At 47.5% G+C, this 26,834-nt stretch overlaps 1 protein-coding gene across 1 annotated transcript in view; it reads left to right on the plus strand.

Annotated features, from left to right (window-relative positions):
• Nucleotides 1-482: 482 nt before the first annotated feature.
• HNF4G (hepatocyte nuclear factor 4 gamma) overlaps nucleotides 483-26,834 on the plus strand; it is a 74,712-nt gene continuing 48,360 nt past the window's right edge. Inside the window, exon 1 of the mRNA XM_068155590.1 lies at nucleotides 483-661. The gene's annotated coding sequence lies outside the window, so the exon portion shown is untranslated. The remainder of the gene's footprint in view (nucleotides 662-26,834) is intronic.

Consider the following 26,834-nt stretch of genomic DNA (forward strand, 5'->3'; position numbering starts at 1 on the left):
GGGTGATGTCCCTGCCCGAAGCACCGGAGCAGTGGCAAGCCCGGCGTGAGGCGGCCGGGGGTCGCGGCCGCTGCCTGGCCCGGCGGCCGGGGGTCGCTGCGGCGGAGCCAGCTGGGGTGACACCGAGGCTGGGGGGCGGGGGGGAGGGGGCTAGTACTGGCCGCACCACCTTGACTCCCGCCGACTGCGACTCAGCGGGGCCGGGCGGGGCCGAGCCGGGAGTGCCAGTCCCGCCTGGGCGGCGGAGCTCGGGTGCGCGCAGGGGCCGGTCGCTGTCGGCAGCAGCAGCCGCTTTCAGTTTTGCCTGAGACTGCTGGTTACTGTTTAACATCCCCACCCACTCCTCCGTTTGTTTAGTAAATCGATCTGATGCTTGGTCTGCGGCCGCTGCCTTGTCGCCATTGAGCAAAGTTAATTCCACCCCCCCCTCCGCGTACACACACACGCACACACACACTCTCTTTCTCTCCTCCTCCTCCTCCTTCCCGCCACAGCGTACGCTAAAGACGGTGCCAGCCGCACCGAACAAGTCACGCAGCCCAGCGCCGCGGAGCCCGGGGGGTACAGGGAGGGGGGGAGAGAAGGCGGCCCCGGGGGATGCCGCCGCCCTGAGCTGCTGCGACCGCGCTGCCGGAGCCCGAGGGACGGGGCGGCCCCGTCGGTAAGTTCCCGAGGGCCGGCCGGTGCCGGTGGCCTCCTGGTGACAGAACCCACGCAGCCGGCGGGAGGGCAAGGCGGGGAACGCTGGCTCGGCAAGGTCTGGGGAGCGGTGCTTCGTTCCGTAGACTTTAAACTAATGAATTAATAATGCCTGGTCACGTGTCGCTGTCGGTGCCCGGAGAACGCCGCTGGGCCCCCCGGGGTGGGGTGTCGGTGTCCCGGCCGCGGGCCCAGCCAAGGCCGCAGGCTCCCTGCGCGGCCCAGCTCCGTCGCCTCTGCCCCGCCGCTGCTGCCCGGTGCTGTACAGGCGTTTGTGGCTCCTCAGAAAGCCCCGACACGGACGCTGCGCCGCTCTTGGGCAGGTTTCCGACAGGCTTTTTGAGTTTTGCCTCCCTCAGTTCTTTCTCCGCCCTCGCCCTCGTGGTCACCTGTGATGGGTCTGCCAGGGCTGCTCTTGGGAATAGCGCTGGGCGCCTCGAGGTTTAGGTTGGATATAGGAAGAAACTTCTTTACTGAAAGGGCTCTCAACCGCTGGCACAGGCTGCCCAGGGAAGTGGTTGAATCCTCATCCCTGCAGGTGTTTCAAAGAAGCAGAGATGTGGTGCTGAGGGACATGGTTTAGCCCCAACCTTGGTAGAGTTAGAGAATGGTTAGAGTCGATGATCTGGAAGGTCTTTTCAGTGACTGTATGATTCTATGAAATGGGCAAAGAGAGCCAAGGATGAGTTTTGTGGGCAGATCCAGCAGCGCTTCCAGGTGCACTGTTTATGGAGTACCTTTGATGAAAGCCAGCTTTCACATGTCCCATCTATAGGTTGAGCGTCTGTTCCTGTACCCTGACATGGGAGACAGAGTCAAGGATTTTGTCATGTAGAGAGCAGGTTGTCGCAAATAGCATCTGAAGCCAGCTTTTCACATTTGCAGCAGTGTAAACTGTGGCTACACTACCTGCCTCTGTGCAGGCCTTTTCTTGTACACTGCTGCACATACTTTGATTCCTGCCATTTCGCATCCATACTGCAAAGACAATAGAGTAACATTTTTTGGTTAATTACTACTGAGTTCATTAAATCTGAGTTGGTGAATGAGACCTACAGAGCTTTCGCAGTCCCTGTGTCTCTCATATGCTGAAGACAATGACACTGTGCCAGCTAGTTCCCTGTATTCTTTAAGAACACAAATGCTAAAAGAAGTAATTTGAAACATCTATATGCATGTAGGTAGTTTTCAAGAATTCTAGACACTATTTTGGTAATTTCATGCTTTTCCCTTTTCCTTTTTATAGTCATATGATGAGGGCAGGACCTGCCTGACAAACAGACAAAATGCTCAGTGGTAACTCACTTCATGCTTCCCAGTATCTTTCAGCTTCTCAAGGGCTGAGAGGAAGGAACTATAAAAGTGTTATTTCCATTGTCCAGTACTCATCTCCCTCTCTTTCTTACTGAAGCTTGCCAGGCTGCCTAAAGCTCATTTCATACACATTTTTAATACATAAATACATTAGGTATAGGACAAGATCAGGATGCTGTTATCTTGCTTGTGGTGTTACGTTTGGTTTTAGCAGTTGACACATTTGGACTTATTTCCCAGAAGGCAAACTTTGTGTTTCCTCAACGCAAAGTGTAACTGACTCTGCTGCTTGTCTCCTGTAACTGGAGGGACATCTCTGTTCTCAAATATGTGTGCTTAGTAGCAGTAGTGTAACACCAGAGCAATGCAGAGTCCCATTTGTGTTTCCCTCAGTTCCCTTAGGCAGTGTGCTGGGAAAAGCTCCAGGTGGCATTGAGCTGCCACTGCCCTCCATCCTGCCTACCACCAGGGAAGAACACAGGAGGTACAATGAGAAAAATGGGATTCCTGTGGTCTGGCTGTAATAGCCAGGTCCTTGGATGGCCAAGTGGTGTTTACTGCATCTTCAGGCCAACTGCCCAACAGAAGTGTTTGAGTATAAACACATATTTGCTCTGTTCCCCAGGACGTGGCCTGGTGTTGCTTGGCCAAATTTGAATCTCTTGACTCAAATCCTATCTGATCCTGCTGAGTTTACCAAAACACTGCAGTAGTGCGAGACCAGAACTTGGTCCTTGTGCTTGAAATCACTCCTCTTCCAAACTTTCTGGTAGGATTTGTATCATGTACAGTACGGACTCAGTGCCACAAGGGGTTGAGCCATGTTGTCCCTTCAACCTCTTTATGTCTGGGCTGGAAAAATGTCACAGAATCACAGAACATTAGGGCTTGGAAGTGGCCTCCAAAGATCATTGAGTCCAATGCCCCCTGCTAGGGCAGGATCACGCAGAGCAGGTCACACAGGAATGTATCCAGGCAGGTTTTGAATGTCTTCAGAGAAGGAGACTCTACCACCCCTCTGGGCAGCCTGCTTCAGTGTATTGTCACCTAGTGTTTTGTCCCAGCATTACCTGCAAATCTGCATCCCATACATCAGCTGCCAGAGGCTACAAGAAACAAAATATTCCTTGAAGCAATATTAATTTCCTCTGACCAGATCATGAATCGAGAGAAACTTCCTGCAAAAAAATTTCAAACCTAGTGATGTGGTAACCCACCTGCTGGAAAAAACCATCAACTTTTCCTCGTGTTCTTTGGGATTTGATTATAACAAAGCTACCAATTCACAACTGATTTGAGGCTGTGTTGTTGCCATTGTGGGGTTCTGGGCTGAGCAGATTGGGCTTTTACCTCTGTAAAGAAGCAGGGGCAATGGACTGCATGAGGGGATCTCTCTGCCTCACTTTGCAGGTCCTGGCTTTTGCTTGTGAGCTTTGAAATATTCTCTGATTTATTTTCCTATTTAATGAAGTGGTTCAGCTGTTTGGAAATTTTAAATTTATGTCTTTAACAATGAATCTTAAGCCTGAAAATCAGTTTGATTTGCCTGCACTGTGTCATGTGGATGTAACATTAGCTAATTGTGTTGTGGTGTGGGCTGGTAACGGAGATTGCTTTAAGCTACAAGGAAAGGTTTTATTTCTGTGGTAAATGACTACTTGTTGTACCTGATCACATATAGAGAGAGAATGTTTGGGCTTAAAGGTCTTTGGGATTTTAAAGGTCCAAAACAATCCTATGATCAGATTTAATTCTCAATGAAAGTATCTCTGTGACATAAAATCCCAAAGGGTTGCAGGCTGGTGAGTTCGGAGGTGTCATAATGAATGATGCACTCTAAAGCATATGAGGGCAAAATACAGAAGAAGCATTTCTAACAGATTTTTTTTTTTCTTTTCTTTTTTTGAGTGTGTTGCAACAGCTGGAATCAAAAGATTTTTAATTTCCAAATTTTCAATTTTACAGCAGCACACCCTCAAAAAATCGGGTCGGAACGCTGCGTGTAACGCCAGGGCTGAGATCTATCAAACTGAAAGGCCCCAACAACATTTTCAAACCTTTCTCAATTGTCAATTTAAGTTAATTGAAAATGAAAGGTCTCGCCTTTAGGATTGGGCCATTTAAATGGAAGCCTGCTGCTTTCATTTTGTAGAAGGGCAATCTCCCTCCACATACGTGTTTTTAAAAGGTTCATTCATAATTCTCCCTTCACACTTCTATTGGAAATGACAGAATTCATTATTCTTGAGTTCTTGAACTATTTTTCTGCAACTTGGGTGATGAATTGTCCAAGATCCAGTTCATAACGTGGCAGGGCAACCTACAAGATTTAGCATTCGCGGGGCTCGATCTGTCTCTTGCTGGCACCCGGCTGGCAGGGCTGCAGGAAGCCTCCGTCTGCACCTTCCGCTTCTTATGGAGCTGGAGGTTGGGGAGGTTTTTTATTTTTTATGTAATAGTGGCTAGGAAAAAGCCTGGCACCCTCACTCAGTAATTCACTAGAGGTATCCAGGCAACAAGGACATACATTACAGTCAGCAGTATAGGAGATGCTGGGTGAATTTTCCTTGCCTCCTGTTTAGCTGGGAATTGAATTGCAATAGAGCTATACAAACAGGGCTGTTTCCACTGCCCGTTCCTAGCATGGCGAAGTTTCTGAGTTTTTATTTCTATTGTTGTTTTTGTTGGTTGGTTTGTTGGTTTTTTTCTTTTCCATTTGTATTTATTTCCCTGGTGGAAGAGGATTTCTTGATGTGTGTGTGTGATAGTACCTGCCCAAACACAGGGATTCAGTGCAGGTTGGAGAAAGGGGTTGTGAGATGACAAATGTGACCCTGCTTGCAGTTGATGGTGCATCTGTGGTGATTCTGCTCTAACAATCCCCTTTTGGAGACTCATTTTTGTATGGGGTTGCTAGGCTACACCTGCCTGGCTTGTACTTGTCTGAAGCAGCAGTGTCCATCACAAACTAGCATCTTACTAATCAAAATAGGCCTTACTGGTAGAAGGTCATGCAGACTGCATTTCCCTTTTTCTTTGTGAAAGAAGACATGGGAAGCATCACCACTGGGCACTAAGTGGGAGCAGTTCAGAGCTGGTCCAGATGCTTGGAGGCTGCTCACCACAACGACCGTGTTGCCTCTGTCATGCGTCTCAGGCACTTGTGCCTCGCACAGCTGCACATCTCATTTTTGTTCTTTTTATTCTTAAACTGATGACTGTGCAAAGAAAGGCTATTCTTACTGATAGGACCTGTTTCACAAGCACACCCTCAAGTCTTTTGCAGACAGTGTCTTTTGGTATGCCCTTCAGGGTGATAATATTTATTCCTTTGGCAAGGAAATAAATGGCAGGCTAGCACGAGAGCAGCAGAGCAAATTCGCTCAGCGCAGGTGCTGCTCAGAGAAGTGGGGTGCTGAGCGTGCTGTGATTACACATCAGTACACACTCACTGGCTTCTCTCTGCACCTCACAGGTGTAGCCAAGCGTTGTAGCTCAAGGGCTTTGGAAAGGGATCTGGTTTTTGTCCATGGCATTGCTAAATACCTCACCTGCTTATTGCTTCCCTGCCGGCAGCTGCTAGGCAGGTTGCAAACAGTATTTTGATGGACAGCTTGGTAGCCAGGCAGTTCCTAGGTGGGATGGAGATCCCTCTGTGCGTAGCTTCCTAAGGTTTCTGGGCAGTTACCTCTTGGATCAGATTTCTTCTTTCATCCTTCCAGAAGTGGAGTTAGGTGTTTTACTTCGGAAGGGTGAGAACAATGCAGAGCTTCAACTGCTAGTTCTGATTCAGTGGCAGGCACTATCTCCATAACAGATATGTATTAGCCTTGTTTTATATCCTCTTTGGGAGAGCAGGGATATTCCTGGCTTTAGAGTCAAAATCCAAAACATTTCAGAAAGATTTCCATTATTAAAGAGGCTTTAATTCTTTTCGAGCCTCTTGTCTCTGACCACATTTGGCAGTGTCTTACCTTATATTACTCCTTTTAACTTCTTCCCCCCTACCTTCTATGTGAACCTGAGCTTCAACGACTTTTTATATTAGTATTAAACATAATTTTACCTGTTTTAAACATGAGTGAATTTTGTATTCGCATTCAGCATGTACTTAGAACATTTTAAAGGAGTGACTTTTTGTGTTGCTATTCAACGTGTAATTTTAATGTGTTTAAAACATGTTAACATTTCAGTGTTAAACATGTCAAACATTTACATTTAGAGGGACTGGTTTTCAAGTTAATTTCATTTTGAAGTGCCTTGGTCTGACTTAAGCTTAAGGGCAGGATTTCAGATTTTGGCCATAGTGCTGTGCATAACTCTGGCTGTGATAGTAAGAGGGGAAAATATAAATGCAAAGGAAAACACTCGGTTTTAAGATGAGATTTAGCTTGCTGTGTTTAATGTCAGAATGTTCTAGATAAATCTAGTCCTTTTAAGAGTTTGGTGTTGCCATCCAGGCTTGCATGGAAAACCAGATCATTATATCAAAGACAAAATACTAGCTGCAAAGAGAAGGAAAAAAAACCAAAATCAAAGAAAGTCTCCACTGAAATTTCCCCAAAGAGCAAATAAGAGGCTCGGGCTTAGGAGGAATTTCACTTGTGAGAATATCCAGTGCATTAAGCTAATTGCAGGTGTATTGGGCTAACTTTGTACGTAGCAGTTGGCTGGTTGTTATTGTATATGTTTGTTTGTTGTTGTGTATGGCATCTTTGGTTTAAAGTGAGGCAAGATGAGAAGAGTTTGTCTCCAATAAAAAGTGCCTTACAGGGTCTGTATCTCCTTCACTGCTCCTGTTTAACACAGAGAGTCAAACATAAGTGGGGTGAACCACAGCCACAACTGTGCATTGCATTTGAAATGTAAGTGCATTCTGTCCTTACCAGAATACAAGTCTGGCTTGAGATTTTGGGTTAATGTGAGGTCCATCCCCTCAGCCAGGTTTGTCAGGCTTGATTCAGCTGCCCTTGTTTGCAGCTAAGAGGGGAGAAGCAGTGGCACAAGTTCCCTGATGCACACTGAAGCAGTTCACTTCCATTTTCAAGCTCAACTGAAACAGCTCAGGCAGCTTCAGGCATTGGCATTGCTTGCTTCTCCACTTCACCTCCCACCTCTCTTGGAGGTCACTGTCCCCATAACAAAGGTGCTGGGGTTAATATCCTTGTCTGAGGTTGAGATAGGTGCTTAAATTGCCAAATGAAGGGGTGCTGACATTGCGCTGGTGGCTGTTGAACTTGGGTGGCTGAGGTGTGGCTGCATGCCCAGCTCTGTTGCCTCCCTGGAAAGGAATAGGCAGTTCTGAGGAGAGCCAAGGCTGAAGATTTAGGGTGTTGCAGGCAGACCTCAACAAATTGTTCTGTCTACAAAATCAGTCATTTCTTTTCTTGCCAAAAAGAGGAAGCCGACTGGTGGATATATAACAGTAGGGGAATTTGCTGGCTCAAAGGCTGACTGAGGGCGACTCATTCCTCATTTGTAATGTCAGGCTGATGAGTGGTAAAGAGGAGAACAAGTGACTCCACCATAGGAATCTTTCCAGTAGCAAGACCTTTTTAAAAATAGAGCAGAACTGGGATATTTTTAATTAAATAGGCTTTCATTTCAAGGGCAAGGAAATGCTAAGCTGTTTGCATGCTCTGGCTGAGAAAGGGATTCAAATTTTAACAGAAATGTATCATGAATTTTGTTAGCACAGAACTTGATTGTGGAGGTTTTCTCTTCTTTTATTCCAATAGACCAGGTGACTTCTTTCCCAAGATTTATTTGAAACTGAAAGAGGGTATAAAAAGGAAAACACTCCCAGTGATCGTTGCCAAATTTCTTTGGTAGCAGAGAACTCCAGTGAGCATCCTGAATTAGGATACAGGTAGGAATGGCAAAACCTGTGGCAGGTAGGAAATGAGCACGGTTTTGAACAGCCTGAAGAACGTCTCTGGGATATTGCAGCAAGTGTTTTAACCCTTTATGGTTTCCTTTTACAATAGAATTAGGCAGGTTGGAAAAGACCTTTGAAATCGAGTCCAACCTGTCACCCAACACTATCTAATAACTAAACCATGGCACCAAGCACCCTGTCCAGGCTCTTCCTAAACACCTCTGGTGATGGTGACTCCACCACCTCTCTGGGCAGCACATTCCAATGGCAAATCACTCTTTCTGGGAAGAACTTCTTCCTAACATCCAGCCTAAACCTCCCCTGGTGCAGCTTGAGACTGTGTACTCTTGTTTTGGTGCTGGTTGCCTGGAAGAAGAGACCAACCCCCACCTGTCTACAACCTCCTTTCAGGTAGTTGTAGACAGCAATAAGGTCTCCTCTGAGCCTCCAGTTTGCATCCAGGAGCCTTGAGTTTGTAAGGACAAAAAGGAGCATTGTAGAGCTGTTCAAGCTGACAAGTTGCTTATTAAAGCTTAGCTTTATAGAGAATGTCATGAAGAGGAAACTATCCTGGTGCAGAAGCCTTACATTAGTTGGGTAAAGTAATGTGGTTAAATAGTCATAGGGAAGCTGCTAAACACATTATCCAAGCCAGAAAGACAGTGTCCTTTAGGAAGTCGCTATGAAAACAGCTTCTGTGTCTGTGGTCAGAGTAGGAGATTTCTGCTTTCCAGTTGAAGAGCCCTGCTGTGTTTCAGACCACTACAAATGGAAATACAAGTTTTGGGGAGCTCTGGCTTCCACCCATTAATAGTTTAGGAATCTTTAAAAGGAATTGTGTGCTTCGCTTCCCCACAAAGGATACATCTGCTCACCACAAGTATAGCTTGTGGTCCTGGAAAACTAGAGATGTTTGATTGCTCTAGAATTCCACATGTTTTGTTGTCTTTGAAAAGTCAAGATACATTTTTTGAGGTCTGAAGAAGCTCAGTATCTGAAAGCTTTTCAGCTGGCCAGTGGCTGCTGCTTGCAGGACTCCCTTCCTTTCAGCTGAAATTCTTGACATGGCCAGTTTGGATTTGGTGGGCCAAAGAACACAAACGTAGAATCATAGAATGGTTTGGGTCAGAAAGGACCTCCAAAGGCCATCTAGTCCAACCTGCCTGCAGTCTGCAGGGACATCCTCCACTAGATCAGGTTACCCAGAGCCCTGTCATGCCTCATCTTGAATCATGTCCAGGGATGGGGCCTCAACCACCTCCCTGGTGGCAACCTGTTCCAGTGTTCCACAGCCCTCATGGTGCAGAACTTGTTCCTCACATCCAATCTAAATCTGCTCTGCTCTCAAACCATTGCCTCTTGTCCTGTCACTGCAGGCCTTTGCACACAGTCCCTCTGCAGCCTTCATGTAGCCCCCTTCAGGTACTGGAAGGGTCCTATTAGGTCTCCCTGGAGCCTCCTCTTCTCCAGGCTGAATACCCCCAGTTCCCTCAGCCTGTCCTCATAGCAAAGGTGCTCTAATTCCCCTAATCATTTTTATGACCCTCCTCTGGACCTACTCCGTCAGGTCCATGTCCTTCCTGTGTTGAGGGCTTCGGAGCTGAACACAGTACTTCAGGTGAGGTCGCAGCAGAGCAGAGCAAACTGGCAGAATCGCCTCTCTCCATGTTTGCCTCTTTCTCTGTGTCCTCATCTTAATACCACTGAATTTCCAATTCTAACCCATTTTGGTCAGACACAGTGCTGGCTGGCCGCCCCTGATTCTAGAGTTGGTGTAATTGTATTCGCCCTGTCAGAGGAGTTGGTATTTGCACAAGGATATCTTCTTGCTGGAAACAATGGGAGTTACATACAGCATCTCCCAAGCTTCAGATCCAACATTTGGATGTCTGGGGCTTGGTCTCTGCTCCCAGGCAACCAGCACCAGGACAAGAGGACACAGTCTCAAGCTGCGCCAAGGGAAGCTTAGGTTGGAGGTGAGGAGAAAGCTCTTCCCAGAAAGAATAATTGGCCATTGGAATGTGCTGCCCAGGGAGGTGGTGGAGTCACCATCCCTGGAGGTGTTCAAAAAAGGATTGGATGTGGCACTTGAAGCCATGGTTTAGTCAGTCATGAGGTGTTGGGTGATAGGTTGGACTTGATCTCTGAGGTCTTTTCCAACTTTACTGATTCTATGATACGTTCTTTAGCTGTGAATCATACAGGTCTGTGAGTTGCTTGCCCTCTTGCCCACACAGAAAGCATTTAGTGCACTTATTATTATGGCACTGGTTGGATTTCTGTTGAAAATCAATAGCCTTCCATCCTTTCCTAACTTCATTAGCATCATTTGCTATGCCTCATTAGCCTTCTAATTTAAGGAAGAAGAAAAAGAAAAGCAACCAGCCACCTAATACTAAACGGTGTGTGGAGTGGGATTGTTGCAGCCACAGGGGATGTTTGGGATACTACCTGTCTGCAGACTCCTAGCTGAGCAGAGCAGTGCTGCTGCAAGGGCCACAGGCACTTAGAGGGGATTCTCAACCTGCTGTGGCTAGTACCATGCCACTACTACCACTGCTGCTTGCCTTCCTTTCACCCACTCTTTTTTCCTTTCACTCTTCCTCTCTCTTTCACTCTTTTGCTTTTCCTTTTTCCTCTCCCTCTGACTCTCCCCTTTCCTCTTCTCCTTCTCTGGAGACTGTCAAGACTCATCTAGATGTGTTCTGTGTGACCTGCCCTAGGTGACCCAGCTTGGCAGGGGGTTTGGACTGGATGATCTCTGGAGGTCTCTTCTAACCCCTACCATTCTGTGATTCTATGAAACTGGTTTCTAAGCTCAGTGCTGACTCCCTTTGTGTGTAGTTCCATTGGAGCAATCATGTGGGCTTGCCCAGCCTGAGCCTCAACAATGGCACAGCCTGGGCACAGACCACTGCTTATTGTTGATTGCAGAAGTTACTGACAGCCTGTGTTACATGGCAAAGTATTTCTGTCTGTAGAGAACCTTCACTGATTCTTTGTGCAGTCCTTTTAACTCACAAATTCATGCAGGGTGGCTCAATTCCAGCTTTTGTAAATGCGTGCTACCTAAGGGCTTTAGTTCTGGTGTTTTCCAGATTTTCCTTTGAGGGAAAAGCTTCCTAACCCAGTCCTATGAGTTACAGTTCTTTCTTGGGGAGACTTTAGCAGGTGGGGCTCCATACACAGCTGTTAAAGGAGTATGAACAGGAGTAAAAAGTATGCAGAGGGCTAAAGAAATTGCAAAGTTTTGCACAGGCAGTACAAGAAAGTGCAATAATTGTGCTAAGCATTGAAAGAAATTCATAGGTTCACAGAATCATAGAATGGGTTGGGTTGGAAAGGACTTTGAAGAACATCCAATTCTAACCCTCTGAGGTGGGCAGGGACACCTTTGATTGGACCAGGCTGCTCAAAGCCTTGAACATCTCCAGGGAAGGGACATTCACAGCTTCCCTGGGCAACCTGTTCCAGTGTCTCACCACCCTCACTGGAAAGAATTTCTTCCTCATCTCCAGTCTAAATCTACCCTCCTTGTCAAGCTTTAATCTCCTTTTGTCCTATCACTACAAGCCCTTGTAAAAAGTTGCTTCCCAGCTTTGTTGCAGTCCCCTTCAGGTACTGTAAGGCTGCTCTAAGGTCTCCCTGGACCCTTCTCATCTCCAGTCTGAACAGCCCAACTTTCCTAACCTGTCCCCATAGAGGAGGTTCTCCAGACCTCTGATCATCCTAATGTTCTTCCTCTGGACCCTCTCCAGCAGCCCCATGTCCTTTTTGTGCTGGAGGCACCAGAACTGGAGGCAGTGCTGCAGGTGGGATCTTCGCAGAGCAGAGCAGAGGGTGAGAATCCCCTCCCCTCCTGCTTTGGATATAGTTGAGCACACAGCTCCCTTCTGGGCTGCCAGTGACCATTGCTGGCTTCTGGGGAGTTTGTCACCAACTGACACCCCAAGTCTTTCTTCTCCAGGCTGCTCTTGAGCCACTTCTCACCGAGACTGGATTTGTGCAGGACCTTGCACTTGGCCTTGTTGAGTAAATAAATTCCTATGCTAAACTTCTTTCAATTGCAAGGTCCTCCGTAGCTCAATGCTTTGTGCAGAGGCAGAGGTGGAAGGAACAGAGAAGCTTGTCTTGTCTTCCTGATTCCTCAGTTTGCTAAATGCATGAGAAAAACTAGATGAGCAGAAAGGATTTCTAGGTGTTCTCGTTAGGGTAAATAATTAATGCTGATTGCACTCAGAGTACAGTGACTCCACCAGTAGTTGGAGTTAGCAACAGGAACTCCACCTGCTGTGTGGAAGCTGAAGGTGTTGATTGAAATTTAAGTGTATTGATTTGAAACAATAACATTTCAGTGTTGGAAAGCACTGTTAGGATCAAGAAGTGTATTTCAGCCAATTCAGTGACTAACATTGACACTCCAATGTCCCTGGAAGGAGGCCTGCTTTTTATTAACATCTTCTCATTTGGCAAGGAGGGAGGGGATAGCACCTGCCCCTACTTCAGGCTTACTCAATGAAGCAAAATAACTTTCAGACATTGTGAGGGTGGGACCCACAGGATTGGATGTGGTCCACTTTCTCATTTGTGATTTTTCTATTTTTCATTTTGTTTGAGATTGAATCTGAGAGAGAGAGAGAGCTTTGTTCCAGACAGTAGTTGATGGCAGTGGGCTGAGGAGATGAGATTTCATTGAATCATGGAACTAATACACAAAGAGAAAATATGTGAAAATTGAAATGACAAGGTAGAGTAGCTGGGTTGCTGAGGTAGATAAAATAACTAGGTTCTCAGGGAAATGAGGTGGGGATTTATATCTTTTTTGTTTTTTACCCTGAACTCGATTCACTTTGAGCAAGAACAGTTGAGATGGAAAACCTCGGCACTAGAAAAAATTGATAAAAATAAAACAAACAAAAAATCCATCATGGGTTTTTTGGGGGGACAGCTTTGTGTTCACAGATTCATAGAATCATAGAATGGTTTGGGTTGGAGGGGACCTCGAAGCTCATCCACTTCCAAATCCCTGCCATGGGTGGGGACACCTCCCACCAACACAGGGAGCTCAAGGGCTTATTCGGTCTGGCCTTGAACACCTCCGGCGAGGGGAAATCCACAACCTCCCTGGGCAACCTGTTCCAGCATCTCACTACCCTCACTGGAAAGAATTTCTTCCTAATCACTAGTCTCAATCTCCCTTCTTCCAGCTTCAATCGTTGTCCCTCGTCCTATCACTACAACCCCTTGTCAAAAGTCCCTTTGTGGCTTTCTTGTAGTCCCCCTTCATATACTGGAAGGCCACTCTCAGTTGTCCCTGGAGTGTTGAAGGATCTGTACTGGTGTGATCCCACAGCCCAAAGAAAGCAGGGCAGAAGCCATTTTTTTTTGTCAGTGTGGCACAGCTAAAGTAGTAACAAAGATATCTGAGCAGAGTGAGTTCTTCTTGCTTTATTTCCTCAACAACACTTGGGTCAGAGCACCTGGAGGCATAGGAATGAGCAGGAAGATGGGCAGTACTCAGAGGGCTGTCTCCTCTGCCTGTGGTTTGCTTGGGGTTTTTGGAAATCTAGAATAATATTATATTTATTTTTCTTCCCCCACCTTTTTTTTTTTTTATTGCCCTTTAGAATCACTGGAGCATATTGTGACTGTTCTAAGACAAGAGAATGAGCCCTCTGTGAGGAGAAGGATGAAACAGGCTCGGTGCAGTCAGGCCAGAGACAGGCTGGTTTGGGCTGAAAAAGCCCAGGGTGCTGCCTGGCCTCTCCAGTTTCCAAATAACTGTCCTCTCCTCCCTCACCTGGCTGCAAGTGAGAGAATTCTTTTGCCTTTGATTAACAAGGAGTTAATTTCAGTAAAACTTCCTTTAAATGTTTGGCAAAGGCTCGGGGAGCAGGCGGCAGCAGCCTTGGTGGCACACAAGGGCGTGCGCCGCTCCCTAGGGGATGTGGAGCTTGATAGTAAAGGGGAGCAAGCCTGGGCTGAACCCAGGAAGGCTGGGGAGGGACTGTTTAGAAGGACTTGCAGTGCTAGCATGAGGGGCAATGGTGTGAAATTGTAACAGGGTAGATTCAGTTTGGGCATCAGGAGGAGGTTCTTTACAAAGAGGGTGATAAAATACTGGAACAGGCTGCCCAGGGATGTGGTTGAGGCCCATTCCTGGAAGCATTTGAGATCAAACTTGATGTGGTCCCAGGAGGTGTCCCTGCAGGCGGGGTTGGACAAGATGACCTTTGAGGATCATAGTATCACAGTATATTAGAGGTTGGAAGGGACCTCAAGAGATCATTGTCCCCCCCTGCCAAAGCATGATCACTTAGGGTAGTCTGCACAGGAATGCATCCAGGTGGGTCCCTTCTAACCTGATGCAATCTGTGAACCCCTGGGCAGGACAGGGCTTCCTACTTTTTTATTCTTACTTCTAGTACCTTAAAACCCATGACCATTGCAGTTGGATCTCATTGGTTATACAAGGACTGTAAAACTGGTCAGGCTTTGCCAATTCACTAAGGTGTTCTTCAGGAATGTGGGTTTGGACATTTGTTTACATTCAAGTTTCTGTGTACTTCCTCCAGACCCCCATGCAGTATAATTTACAAATACCCCGGATCTTTTTTTTTTTTTTCTTTCCTTCACTGTACCAGAATTATCAGTCTGGCACAAAATAGACACGTTCTCATCCTAGCACATTCAGCTACCAGTGAGGAATCAAGGAATGGCTCAGGCTGGAAGGGACCTCAGAGATTATCTACTCCAACCTGCCTGCCCTGGGCAGGGACAGCTCTCAACTTGGTTGCTCAAGACCCTATCCAGCCTGGCCTTGAACACCTTCAGGGAGGAGGCATTCACAACCTCCCTGGGCTGCCTGTTCCACAGTCTCACCACCCTTGTACTGAAGAACTTCTTCCTCAGCTCCAGTCTAACCCTGCTCTCCCTCAGCTTCAAACCATTCCCCCTTGCCCTGTCTCTAGACACCCTCATGAAAAGTCCCTCTGCAGCTTTCCTGTAGGATCCCTTCAGGAACTGGAAGGTAGCTCTAAGGTCCTCCCAGAGCCTTCTCTTCCCCAGGCTGAACACCTCCAACTCCCTCAGCCTATCCTCACAGCAGAGCTGCTCCAGCCCTTGGTGACCATTCTGAGTTCTTCCTTCCCTCTCCATGGACAAATGGTGACATGTTACACTCTAGTGTCACTCTCTGTTTTTCTGCTGGATAAAGTCATGTTGACAGCTGGCTTCATTTAGCAGCATCTATGGAGCTATATGAAAACACTTTAAAAGGCAGTGATTTAATTTGTGGGCTTCTAACTTGTCCTGCAGCTGAAGCTGAGAGCAGCCCCCAAACCTCCCTGAGCCGTGGCTGCCTCTCATGTATTCCAGTGCTGCTCGTTGGCCTCGTGAGGCTGAGTGCTGTTTACTGCCATAATAAAAAGGTAGCCTTTGCTCTAGGATCTTTCATGCTTGTTAGCAGGGAAGTTCCTATTTCTGCTGCAGACCTGTAGCTCCTGCCCTTCTTTTCTTCCTTGCCCAAACTAATCAAATCAGCTTCATTTTCCACATCAGTTTTCTGGCTAAAGTGGGTTAGGTTTAGGGAAGCAGAGTTTACTTGATCCACTCCTTTCCTAGGGTGAATCTCTGCAGAGGAGGGAGAACTGCTGTCTTTTGGAAAGCATTTTAATTATTTGTTCTTTTTACAACACACAGCACTAGTTTTTATTTTTGTGTAACATTATTTAGCTTGCACTCCTTGGAAAGTACCACTGTCTCTGGTTTGGGAAAGCTGGTAGCTGGCTCTTTGGAGGTTGGAGTGAGTCTGGTGTTGGTCTCTTCTCCCTAGTAACTAGTGACAGGACAAGAGAAAATGGACTGAAGTTGTGCCAGGGGAGGTTTAGGTTGGGCTCCAGAGAAACCTTAGAGCAGACTTCCAGTACCTGAAAGGGGCTCTAGGAGAGCTGAGGAGGGACTTGTGACAAGGGCTGGGAGTGACAGCATGAGGGGCAGTGGCTTTGAGCTGGGAGAGGAGAGATTGAGACTGGAGATGAGGAAGAAATTTTTTTCAGTGAGGGTGGTGAGACACTGGAACAGGTTGCCCAGGGAGGCTGTGGCTGTCCCCTCACTGGAGGTGTTCAAGGCCAGGCTGGATGAGGCCTTGGGCAACCGGGGCTGGTGGGAGGTGTCCCTGCCTGTGTCAGAGGGGTTGGAGCTAGATGATCTTTAAGGTCTCTTCCAATCCAAACCGTTCTGTGAATCTATGGATTTCTCCAGTCCTGGCTTCCCATATGTCTTGCCGCCACCTGCCGAGGTGGATTTACCTGTGATGTTTATACCTGGCCCAAGGGAAGTTGGCTGGAAGCACCACCTGAGGCTCTGAGGACACCTGGTTATTTGTTAAACAAGCAAGTGGGACTGCAAAGTTTCTTCCTTAAAACCTATGAAGTTAATTAGTCACCAAAGTCAGAGCAGGAAGGTGATGTGAGGAAGGTTTAATGTGAGTGAACAGAATGGTTGTCAGAAGAGAAAGAGAAGTTGCCTGGGGTCATGCTTCCATTATGTTCATTTTCTTGTTCTTGTGCAGCACAAACACCTCAGACACCAAGTGCTCTGGTAACTTCCCCGAGTCCTTGTGCCCTCACAAGAGCATGTGTGTGTTGTACACATGTGCATTACATTTGTGCGTGTTACATACATGTGTGTTACGTGTGCATTGTCTGAATGTGTGCTGCATACATGTGTGCTATACACACCTCTGTGTTACATGTATGTATGTTACATGTATGTGTGTTACATAAATTCATTATGTGTGACACACGTGTGTGTTACATAAATGTGTTGCATGCATGTGTTATATATGTGTTACATACATGTGTTATACACATATCTATGTTACATGTGCATTATATACATGTGTTATACACATCTCTGTTACATACATGTGCGTTACATATGTGTGTGCTACTTGCATGTGTGTTACATATGTGCATTGCCAAGTGTGATATACATCTGTTATATACATGTGTTGCATGCATGTATGTTATATATGTGTGTGTTACACATGTGTCTGTTATACACACCTGTGTGTTACATACATGTGTGTTACATATACATACACATGTATTATGCACGTGTGTCTGATGTACCTGTGTGTTATACACATGTGTTATGCACATATGTGTAACATACCTGCATGCCTGTGCTATGTACATCTCTGTGTTACATACATGTGTGTTATACATGTGTTATGCACCTGCATGCCTGTGTTAGGTACATCTGTGTGTTGCATACATGTGTGTTATACACATGTGTTACGTACCTGCATGCCTGTGTTATATACATCTCTGTGTTACATACATGTGTGTTATACATGTGTTATGTACCTGCATGCCTGTGCTATATACATCTCTGTGTTACATACATGTGTGTTATACATGTGTTATGCACCTGCATGCCTGTGTTATGTACATCTGTGTTACATACATGTGTGTTACATACATGTGTGTTATACACATGTGTTACATACCTGTGTGTCTGTGTTATATACATCTCTGTTACATATGTGTGTTGCATACGTGTGTGAATTATATACATGTGTGTTACATGTATTTGTACGTTACATAGCCGTGTGTGTTACATGTGTGTGTTACATGCATCTCTGTTACATGGCTGTGTTACATACGTGTGTTACATGCATCTCTGTGTTACATACATGTATGCCTGTGTTATGTACATGTGTTTATGTGTTACATACCTGTGTGTGTTACGTACCTGTGTGTATTCTCTGCGAGTGTGGTCTGGGGCCAGTTCTCCTGAACACTCTTATCAGTGTTCTGGATGAAGGGATTGGGTGCAACCTCAGCAAGTTTGCAGATGGCACTAAATTGGGTGGCAGTGCTGATCTGCTTCAGGGGTAGGAAGGTTTTGCAGAGGGTCCTGGCCAGGCTAGATCAATGGCCTGCGGTCAGTTGTATGACGTTCATAAGGCCAAGTGCTTGGGTCACAACTTGAGTCACAGCAGACCCAGGCATGGGGCAGAGTGGATGGAAACTGCCCAGCAGAGAAAAACCTGGGGATGCTGGTTGACAGCAGTTCAAGATGAGCCAAAAAGGCCACCAGCATCCTGGCCTGGATCAGCAGTGGTGTGGCCTGCAGGAGCAGGGAAGTGATTGTCCCCCTGAACTCAGCGCTGGGGAAGATGCACCTCTAATACTGGGTTCAGTTTTGGGGCCCTCACACCAAGAAGGACATTGAGGTGTTGAGCGAGATCCGGAGAAGGGCAACAAAGCTGGAGAGGAGTCTGGATAACAGGGCTGGTGAGGAGCAGCTGAGGGACCTGGGGTTGTTTTTACTGGAGAAGAGGAGGCTGAAAGGAGACCTCATTGCTCACTACAGCTCCCTGACCAGAGGTTGGAGCCAGGTGTTGGTCTCTTCTCCCTAGTAACAGGTGATAGAAAAAGAGGAAATGGCCTCACTGGAGATTTTGGCTGGATATGAGAAGAAACTTCTTCACTCCTATGAGGACAAACTGAAGGAGTTGGGGCTGTTCAGTCTGCAGAAGAGAAGGCTCCAAGGTGACCTCATTGTGGCCTTCCAGTATCTGAAGGGGGCCTACAAGAAGGCTGGGGAGGGACTGCTCAGGATCTCAGGTAGTGATAGGACTAGGGGGAATGGAATGAAGCTGGAGGTGGGGAGATTCAGGCTGGATGTGAGGAGGAGGTTCTTCACCATGAGAGTGGTGAAACCCTGGAATGGGTTGTCCAGGGGGGTGGTCGAGGCCCCGTCCCTGGAGGTGTTTAAGCCCAGGCTGGATGAGGCTCTGGCCAGCCTGATCTAGTGTGGGGTGTCCCTGCCCATGGCAGGGGGGTTGGAACTAGATGATCCTTGTGGTCCCTTCCAACCCTGAATGATACTATGATACTATGATACTGGAAGGGTTCTCAGCCACTGGCACAGGCTGCCAAGAGAGGTGTTTGAATCCCCATCCCTGGAGGTGTTTCAAAGAGGCAGAGCTCTGGTGCTGTGGGCCATGGTTTATCCCCAGCATTGGCAGAGCTAGAGAATGGTTGGACTGGATGATGGTCCAGGGCTTTTCCTGCCTGAACAAATGTCTGCTTCTCTGATATTTCAGCTCTCTCTCTGGCCATACACTTGCAGGAGGTCCTGCACGTCTCTGCTGCACACTTTGACAGGGTTGCAAACACAGTGGTTATTGTCCAGTACTGGAGGAAGACTCAGCCTCTCCCCACAAACCATCTGATGAATGTTTTCAACTGACTTCAAACACGGGGCTGTTTCCTACAGTTACCTTGTCTTTATTCTTATCAAAGCTGTGGGGCTTTCCATTGCCAGGACACTTGATGGGTGGATACTTCTCAGAAGAACTGAGGATTTATCAGTGTTTGCTTACCATCTATTACCTTCTCATCCATAAAAGGAGCTGGGCTGTCCGCAGCACTCATAAAGCTTCACCTAGTCAAGGCTACTGTCTCTTTCTTCACCCAAGTTTATGCTGAAGAAAATGAGAACAAGCTGTTTGCATGCAGGAATTTGAATCTCAAAACACCCAACTTCTTTGAAGAACTTTATAGACATAGAACTGTTGGAACAGGTCCAAAAGAGGCCACAAAGATGATCCAGGGGCTGGAGCAGCTCTGCTGTACAGATAGGCTGAGGGAGCTGGGGTTGTTCAGCCTGCAGAAGACAAGACTCCAAGGGGACCTTAGAGCTGCCTTCCAGTACCTGAAGGGATCCTCCAGGAAGGCTACAAAGGGACTTTTCATGAGGGTGTCTAGAGACAGGACAAGGGGGAATGGTTTGAAGCTGAGGGAGAGCAGGGTTAGACTGGAGCTGAGGAAGAAATTCTTCAGTACAAGGGTGGTGTGGAATAGGCTGCTCAGGGAGGCTGTGGATACCTCCTCTCTGGAGGTGGTCAAGGCCATGTTGGATGAGGGCTTTGACAACTGAGTCTAGTGGAGAGGTGTCCCTGCCCATGGCTGGGGTGTTGGAATAGCTGATCTCTAAGGTCCTTTCTGACCTGAGCCATTCTATGATTGATTGCTGGGTTTGGACAGTCATGCCATCATTCAGTTTGTAAAGCTGTCCAAATTCTGTGGCAGTCCTGCCACCAATGTGTCTCTTTGCCCTGGGAAGGAAAGCACAGTGCCTGGGCACAGCCTCACCAGAGGGCACTGTTAAACACAACCAGGGAGTGTTTTTTGCTGATGAAATCAATGTCTGGTCCAAGAAGATACGTGTTGGTGTTAGCTCTGGCTGCATGCTTCTCTTCATGGAGCTGTTGCTGACAAGGTGGTGTGAACTGGCGTGGTCTCTCTGCCTAGATAAAGGACATTTTTTCCATTGAGAAGTGGCCATTGCTACTAAAGCTGACACTTAAGTCATGTGGAAATGTAGGCTCATTTGGGTTAGAAAGACCTTGAAGATCATCCAGTCTAACCATTTTCTAGCTCTCTCAAGGCTGGAGCTAAACCATGGCCCTCAGCATCACAGCTCTGCCTCTTTGAAAGACCTCCAGGGGTGGGGATTAACCACCTCCCTGGGCAGCCTGTGCCAGTGGTTGAGAACCCTCTCAGGAAAGAAGTTTCTTGAAGTTTCTTCACTTCTGTACTGGTACCATCTGTATGTGTATGAATTAAGTATTTCATATTGAAATCCATGTAATGGATAAAAGGTGAGTCCAAAAAGCCCTGAATCTTTCAGTTCCCACCAGAACAGCTTCAGAAGGGCAAAGACCTTTTTTGTTCCATGTGTATTTTTGTTGAAGACAATGGGCAGATGATATTTAGTAAAATATTTTTGGGGAGACCTTCTAGCAGCCTTCCAGTATTTGAAGGGAGCTACAGGACAGCTGGAGAGAGACTTTTTACAAAGTCATGAAGTGACAGGAGAAGGGGTGATGGCTTCAAACTGCAAGAAGATGGATTGAGATGGGTCATTAGGAAGAAATTCTTTCCCACGAGGGTGGTGAGGCAGTGGAACAGACTGCACTGAGATGTTGTGGAAGCCTGGCAGTCTTGAAGGGCAGGTTGGTGGGGTCTTGAACAACCTGTTCTAGTAGGAAGTGTCCCTGCCCATGACAGAGGGGTTGGAACTGGATGATCTTTAAGGTCCCTTCCAACCCAAACCATTCTGGTTTTCTATGACAACCAGTAATCTATATTTAGATAAGTATGATGTCTATTGATTATTAATTAAATCATAGGCTTGGGCAGTGTGATTACACAGGAGATCTCCCTATCTACAAAGCTTTTTATTGTTGTTAGGTGAATGTCCCCTCCCTGGAGGTGTTCAAGGCCAGGCTGGATGAGGCCTTGAGCAACCTGGGCTAGTGGGAGGTGTCCCTGCCCATGGCAGGAGGTTGGAACTGGATGATCTTCAAGGTCCCTTTCAAGGCACCCCATTCAGTGAATCTGAATCTGTTGTGTCTCACCTGTTCATCTTTCCACATGAGGTTCTGGCACATGGTGCTGGTACAGCAGATGTTACTGTCACACTGCTCACAAGCAGGAAGGTAATTGAAAGTATTTTTCTGTCAGCTCTCTTGTTACAGGACCGTTCACATTCACTAGTCTGTCTCACTCGTCTGTGTCTGTCTGTCTCTCTGCAGCCCTGTGTGAAGGCACCAGAGTGCCACAGGAGATGGTAAAAGCCAGGAGGTTTTGTGTCTGGGATTGGAAGGGTGGCAGATGCTCTCTGCAGGACAGGGTGAGTTTGCTGGGTAAGCTGGCTCGCTCTTCTCTCAAGGAGAGTCAGGGGAAAGGCCACATTGCTGACAAAAGATAGCAGTCCTGAGCTGCCCAGCTGAAGAGACACAGGGAACTGCTTGCAAAGAGCCCAGCAGAGGCTACAAAGATGATGGGGGCGTGCCTGGAGCATCTCTGTGAGGAGGAAGGGCTGAGACACCTGGGGCTGTTTAGCCTGGAAGAAAGTAGCCTGAGAGGTGATCTGATCAATGCTGAGCAAATATGAGTGTCAAGAAGGTGGGGCTGGGCCCTTCTCAGTGGTGTTCAGTGACAGGACAAGAGGCAATGGACAGAAACTGGAGCTCAGGAGGTTCCTCCTCAACAAAAGGAAAAACTTTGGTGTGAGGGTGCTGGAGCCCTGGAGCAGGCTGCCCACAGAGGTTGTGAAGTCTCCTTCTCTGGAAAGATTTCAAACACACCTGGGCATCCTGATCCTGGGCATCCTGATCCTGGACAAGCCTCTGAGGGTGACCCTGCTTTAGCAGTGGGATCAGGCTGGACAACCTCCAGCAGTTCCTTCCAACCCCTGTCAATCTGTGCTGCTGTGATACAGGTGTGCCTCAGTGAACCTGGTGTGTTTTGTTCCTTGTGGTCTCTGATGGTCCTCTTGTGAGGGCAAGCAAATGCCATAGCTTCTGTCCTGCCAACAAGGCTTGTGGGAGGGAAGTAAGGAGGCTGGTGTCCTTCCAGACCTCATCCCAACACAGTATGCAGCAAAACTGGAGGCTGGCAGACTCAGGAGCTCTGAATTGCTTTGTAGAGTTAATTTTGCCAAAAGACCTTGGCATATTTTCTCAGACAAGCACTGCAAGAAACCAAACTCTGCTGGGTTAAAATGGAAGGATTTTTCCTGGATTAATGATTGTTTAATAGATAGAAACCAAAGGGTAGGGCTGGGGTTAGGTTTAAGGTTGGCTTTTGTAATGAAAGGAAATTGCTAATGAAGCCACACATGGACTTCTGCAGATAAACAGATAGTCCTGGGACTTCATCTGTGCAATGTACTCACCAGGGCTTCTGGACAGGCTGCAGACCTCCTGCCACAGCATCCATCTAGACTGCAACCACATCCTAGCTGTTAGATGCAGACCTGGGAACCCACTTTAAAAGCTGAAAGAGAGCTTGCAGATGTGTTCTTTGTACATCATCTCGGTGTCAGTCAAGTTGGCAGCCACCACAGTGATCCTGCAGAGGTTATTGTCACTCCTGCAGTAGCTGTGGGTAGGGAACAGGATGTCAGCCCTCATTAGCACCGTAAGTTCTTTCATCACAGAATCAGAGATCACAGAACCATAGAACAGCACAGTGTTAGGGGTAAGAAGGGACCTCTGAAGATCATCGAGTCCAGCCCTCCCTGCCTAGGGCAGGTCATACAACGGAGCATGCAGACAGGTCTTGAAAGTCTCCAGTGAAGGAGACGACACAACCTCTCTGGGCAGCCTGCTCCAGGGCTCTGGCACCCACACAGCAAAGTTTTCCTTCATGTTGAAGTTGAACCTCTTGTGCTCCAGTTTATATCCATTGCCCTTGTGCTATCACAGGACACCACTGAAAAGAGTCCGGCCCCTTCCTCCTGACAGTCACCCGTTAGATATTTATAGTCATTGATCAGGTTTCCTCTCAGCCTTCCCCTGACTAAACATCCCCAGGGCTCTCATCCTTTCCTCATCACACAAGTGTTTCAGTCCTTTCATCCTCATAGCCTCTGTTGGACTTTCTCCAGCAGTTCCTTGTCTCCCTTGAACTGGGGAGCCCAAAACTGGACACAGTATTCCAGGTGTGGTCTCACCAGAGCAGAGCCGAGGGTGAGGAGAACCTCTCTGGAGCTGATGGCCTTCCCAACTCTCCTGGAGCCTCCTTCAGGTGCTGGAAAGCTGCTCTGAGGTCTCTCTGGAGCCTTCCCTTCTCCAGGCTGAACAGGCCCAACTCTCTCAGCCTGTCCCCATAGCAGAGGTTCTCCAGCCCTCTGGTCATCTCTGTGGCATCCTCTAGACCTGTTCCAGCAGTTCCATGTCCTTTATGTGTTGGGGGCTCTGGAGCTGGAGGCGGTGCTGCAGGTGGGGTCTCAGCAGGGCAGATGGGCAGAATCCCCTCCCTGTGCTGCTGCTCTCCCTGTCTTGTATGCAGCTCAGCACACAGCTGCCTGCTGGTCTGCCAGTGACCATTGCTGGCTCCTGGGGAGTTTGTCACCATTTGAAACTCCCAAGGTCTTCCCCTCAGGGCTACTCTCAAGGCACTCTTCACCCAGCCTGGATCTGTGCTTGGCGCCAATCCAGATGTAGGACGTTGAACCTGGCCCTTATCATCTTTTATCAGTCTTTCCATCGAGCCAACATCTGAAGATCATCCTCAGCCTCCTGTGAGCTTGTCTCTAAAGTTCCCTGTATTATTATTATTATTATTAATAATAATATTAATAATAATGATAATAATAATTAAAAAACCCAACCAGGTTGGAAGAGACCTTCAAGATCATCGTGTCCAACCCATCAACCAATCCAACACACCTAAACAACTAACCCATGGCACCAAGCACCCCATCAAGTCTCCTCCTGAACACCTCCAGTGATGGTGACTCCACCACCTCCCTGGGCAGCCCATTCCAATGGGCAATCACTCTCTCTGTATAGAACTTCTTCCTAACATCCAACCTAAACCTCCCCTGGCGCAGCCTGAGACTGTGTCCTCTTGTTCTGGTACTGGCTGCCAGGGAGTCAGAGTTGTCTTGTTTTAATTCCACTTTGTCACTAGGAACTTGAGGTAGCTTTCCTCCCAGGCTTGGTTGAAGGAAGTATCCTGCATGATCTAATTTCTTTTTTTCAGACTGCAATGACTGTGTCCTTTGTCCCTTGGTGCTATCTAGGAGATAATGGCTGATGCTGTTGTTTCAGCTGGAGTGGTGCTGTGCAATAATTTTGCACATTTTGTGTGTGGCTGTGGTTACTCAGTGGTGTTCTTTATGACTGCATTCAGTTAGATATTGGGAGTTCATTGGGTGTTCATATTTGTTCTGCTTAATACAGATCTGTTGGATCTGGGCTTGATAAAACACCAAGCTCCTGACACTTCTGGAAGAGCTAAAGCCTTCTGCTTTTGCAGTCCCCTGATGAGCAGTGGTTTCACTGATGAACTTGTCAAGGTGGTAAATATCTATAGAATCACAGAATCACAGAAGGTTGGAGGTTGGAAGGGACCTCCAGAGATCATTGAGTCCACCCCCACTGCAAAGCAGGGTCACCCAGGGCAGGTCACCCAAGAACACATCCATGTAGGTTTTGAGAGTCTCTAGAGAAGGAGACTCCACAACCTCTCTGGGCAGCCTGCTCCAGGCCTCCAGCACACTCACACAAAGAAGTTTTCCTTCATGTTGAGGTGGAAACTCATGTGTTCCACTTTGTGTCCATCACCCCTTGTCCTGTCACAAGACACCACTGAAAAGAGCCTGGCCTCTTCTTCTTGACACCGACCCTTTAGCTGTTCATCAGCACTGATCAGATCCCTTCTCAGCCTTGTCTTCTCCAGACTAAACAGCCTCAGGTCTCTCAGTCTTTCTTCAGACAGATGTTCCAGTCCCTTCATCATCCTCATAACCTCTCTTGGACTCTTTCCAGTAGTTCCCTCTCCCTCTTTTTCTGGGAAGCCCAGAACTGGACTCAGTCCTCCAGCTGTGACCTCACCAGAGCAGAGTCGAGAGGAAAGGGAACTTCTCTTGCTCTGATGGCCACACTAATGGCCACCTTTGGATGCCGTTTTCCTTCTTGGCCACAAGGGCACAATGATGTCCTGTGAATAACTGCTGTCTGCCAGGACTCCAAGCTCCTTCACCATGGAGAACGGGCAAAGAATTAGCAGAAATGGATCTAACTGTGAACCTGGGCCCAGTGTTTCATCTACTCCCTGAGCTAGTTAGGACACTTGGTAATTTGCTAGAGGTTGAAAGGACTTTATTTAAGGGTTGATTAATAACTTTTCTCCTTCCATTAGCTGATGTTCTTTTGGCTTCCTCCAAAGCTAACTTCCTTAGCCAAATTTTTGCCTTACCCTAGGAGTTCTCTTTCCTGTCAGGTCTCTCTGTTGACCAAGCATTTCCTGTGGTGAGTGTTTACAGAATTCTGGAAGTTTTCTCCTTGGAAAACCCAGACATAAAGAGGTGACATTATGGAAATACATACTTGTCAGCACCTTTCCCTAAAGGTTGGGTTGCACTAAAAAGTAGAATCACGGAATTGTTAGGGTTGGAAAAGCCCTCCCAGATCATCCAGTCCAACTGTCAACCCAACACCACCACGGCCACTAAACCATGTCCCCATGTGCCATGGCCACATGTTTCTTGAACACCTCCAGGGATGGGGACTCCACCACCTCCCTGGGCAATCCCTTCCAATCCCTGACCACTCTTGCAGCAAAGAATCTTTTCCTAATCTCCAACCTAAACCTCCCCTGGGCATTTCTTCTCCCATCGCCTGATACTAGAGAGAAGAACCCAACCCCCACCTCAGTCCAGCCTCCTTTCAGGGAGCCGTAGAGGGCCTTGTCATCTCCAGACGAAACATCTCCAGTTCCCTCAGCTGCTCCTCCCTAGCCCTGTTCTCCAGACCCTTCCCCAGCTTTGTTGTTCTCATCTGGACCTGTTCCATCCCCTTAATGTACCTCTGGGAGTGAGGGCTCCAAAACTGAGCACAAACCACATAATTGTGTTACAAAATTCTTCCTTAGCCTAACTGCAGAACCTATTTCTACCTCTCTTCTTTTCACAGAAGCTTATCATGTATGATGGGTGGAGTAAAACTACACTATTAGATCATAGGTTCATAGAAGGTATGGTTGGAAGAGACCTTGAAGAACACTTAGTTCCAACCCCCCCTCTCATAGGCAGGGACACCTCCCACCAGCCAGGTGGCTCAAGGCCTCATCCAGCCTGGCCTTCAACACCTCCAGGGAGGGGGCATTCGCAGCCTTCCTGGGCAACCTGCTCCAGCATCTCACCTTTCTCACTGCCAAGAATTTCTTCCTCACCTCCAGTCTAAATCTGCCCTCCATCTGCTCAAAGCCATTGTCCTTTGCCATATCACTCCAAGCCATTGTCAAAAGTCCCTCCCCAGCTGTCCTGGAGCTCCTTCAGGTACTGGAAGGCTGCTCTAAGGTCTCCCTGGAGCCTTTTCTTCTTCAGGATGAACAGTCCCAACTGTCCC

This window comes from Melanerpes formicivorus, unplaced genomic scaffold (assembly GCF_026170545.1).
Source record: "Melanerpes formicivorus ecotype bairdi unplaced genomic scaffold, bMelFor1.0.p_v2 SCAF_32, whole genome shotgun sequence".
NCBI classification, from domain to species: Eukaryota; Metazoa; Chordata; class Aves; order Piciformes; family Picidae; genus Melanerpes; species Melanerpes formicivorus.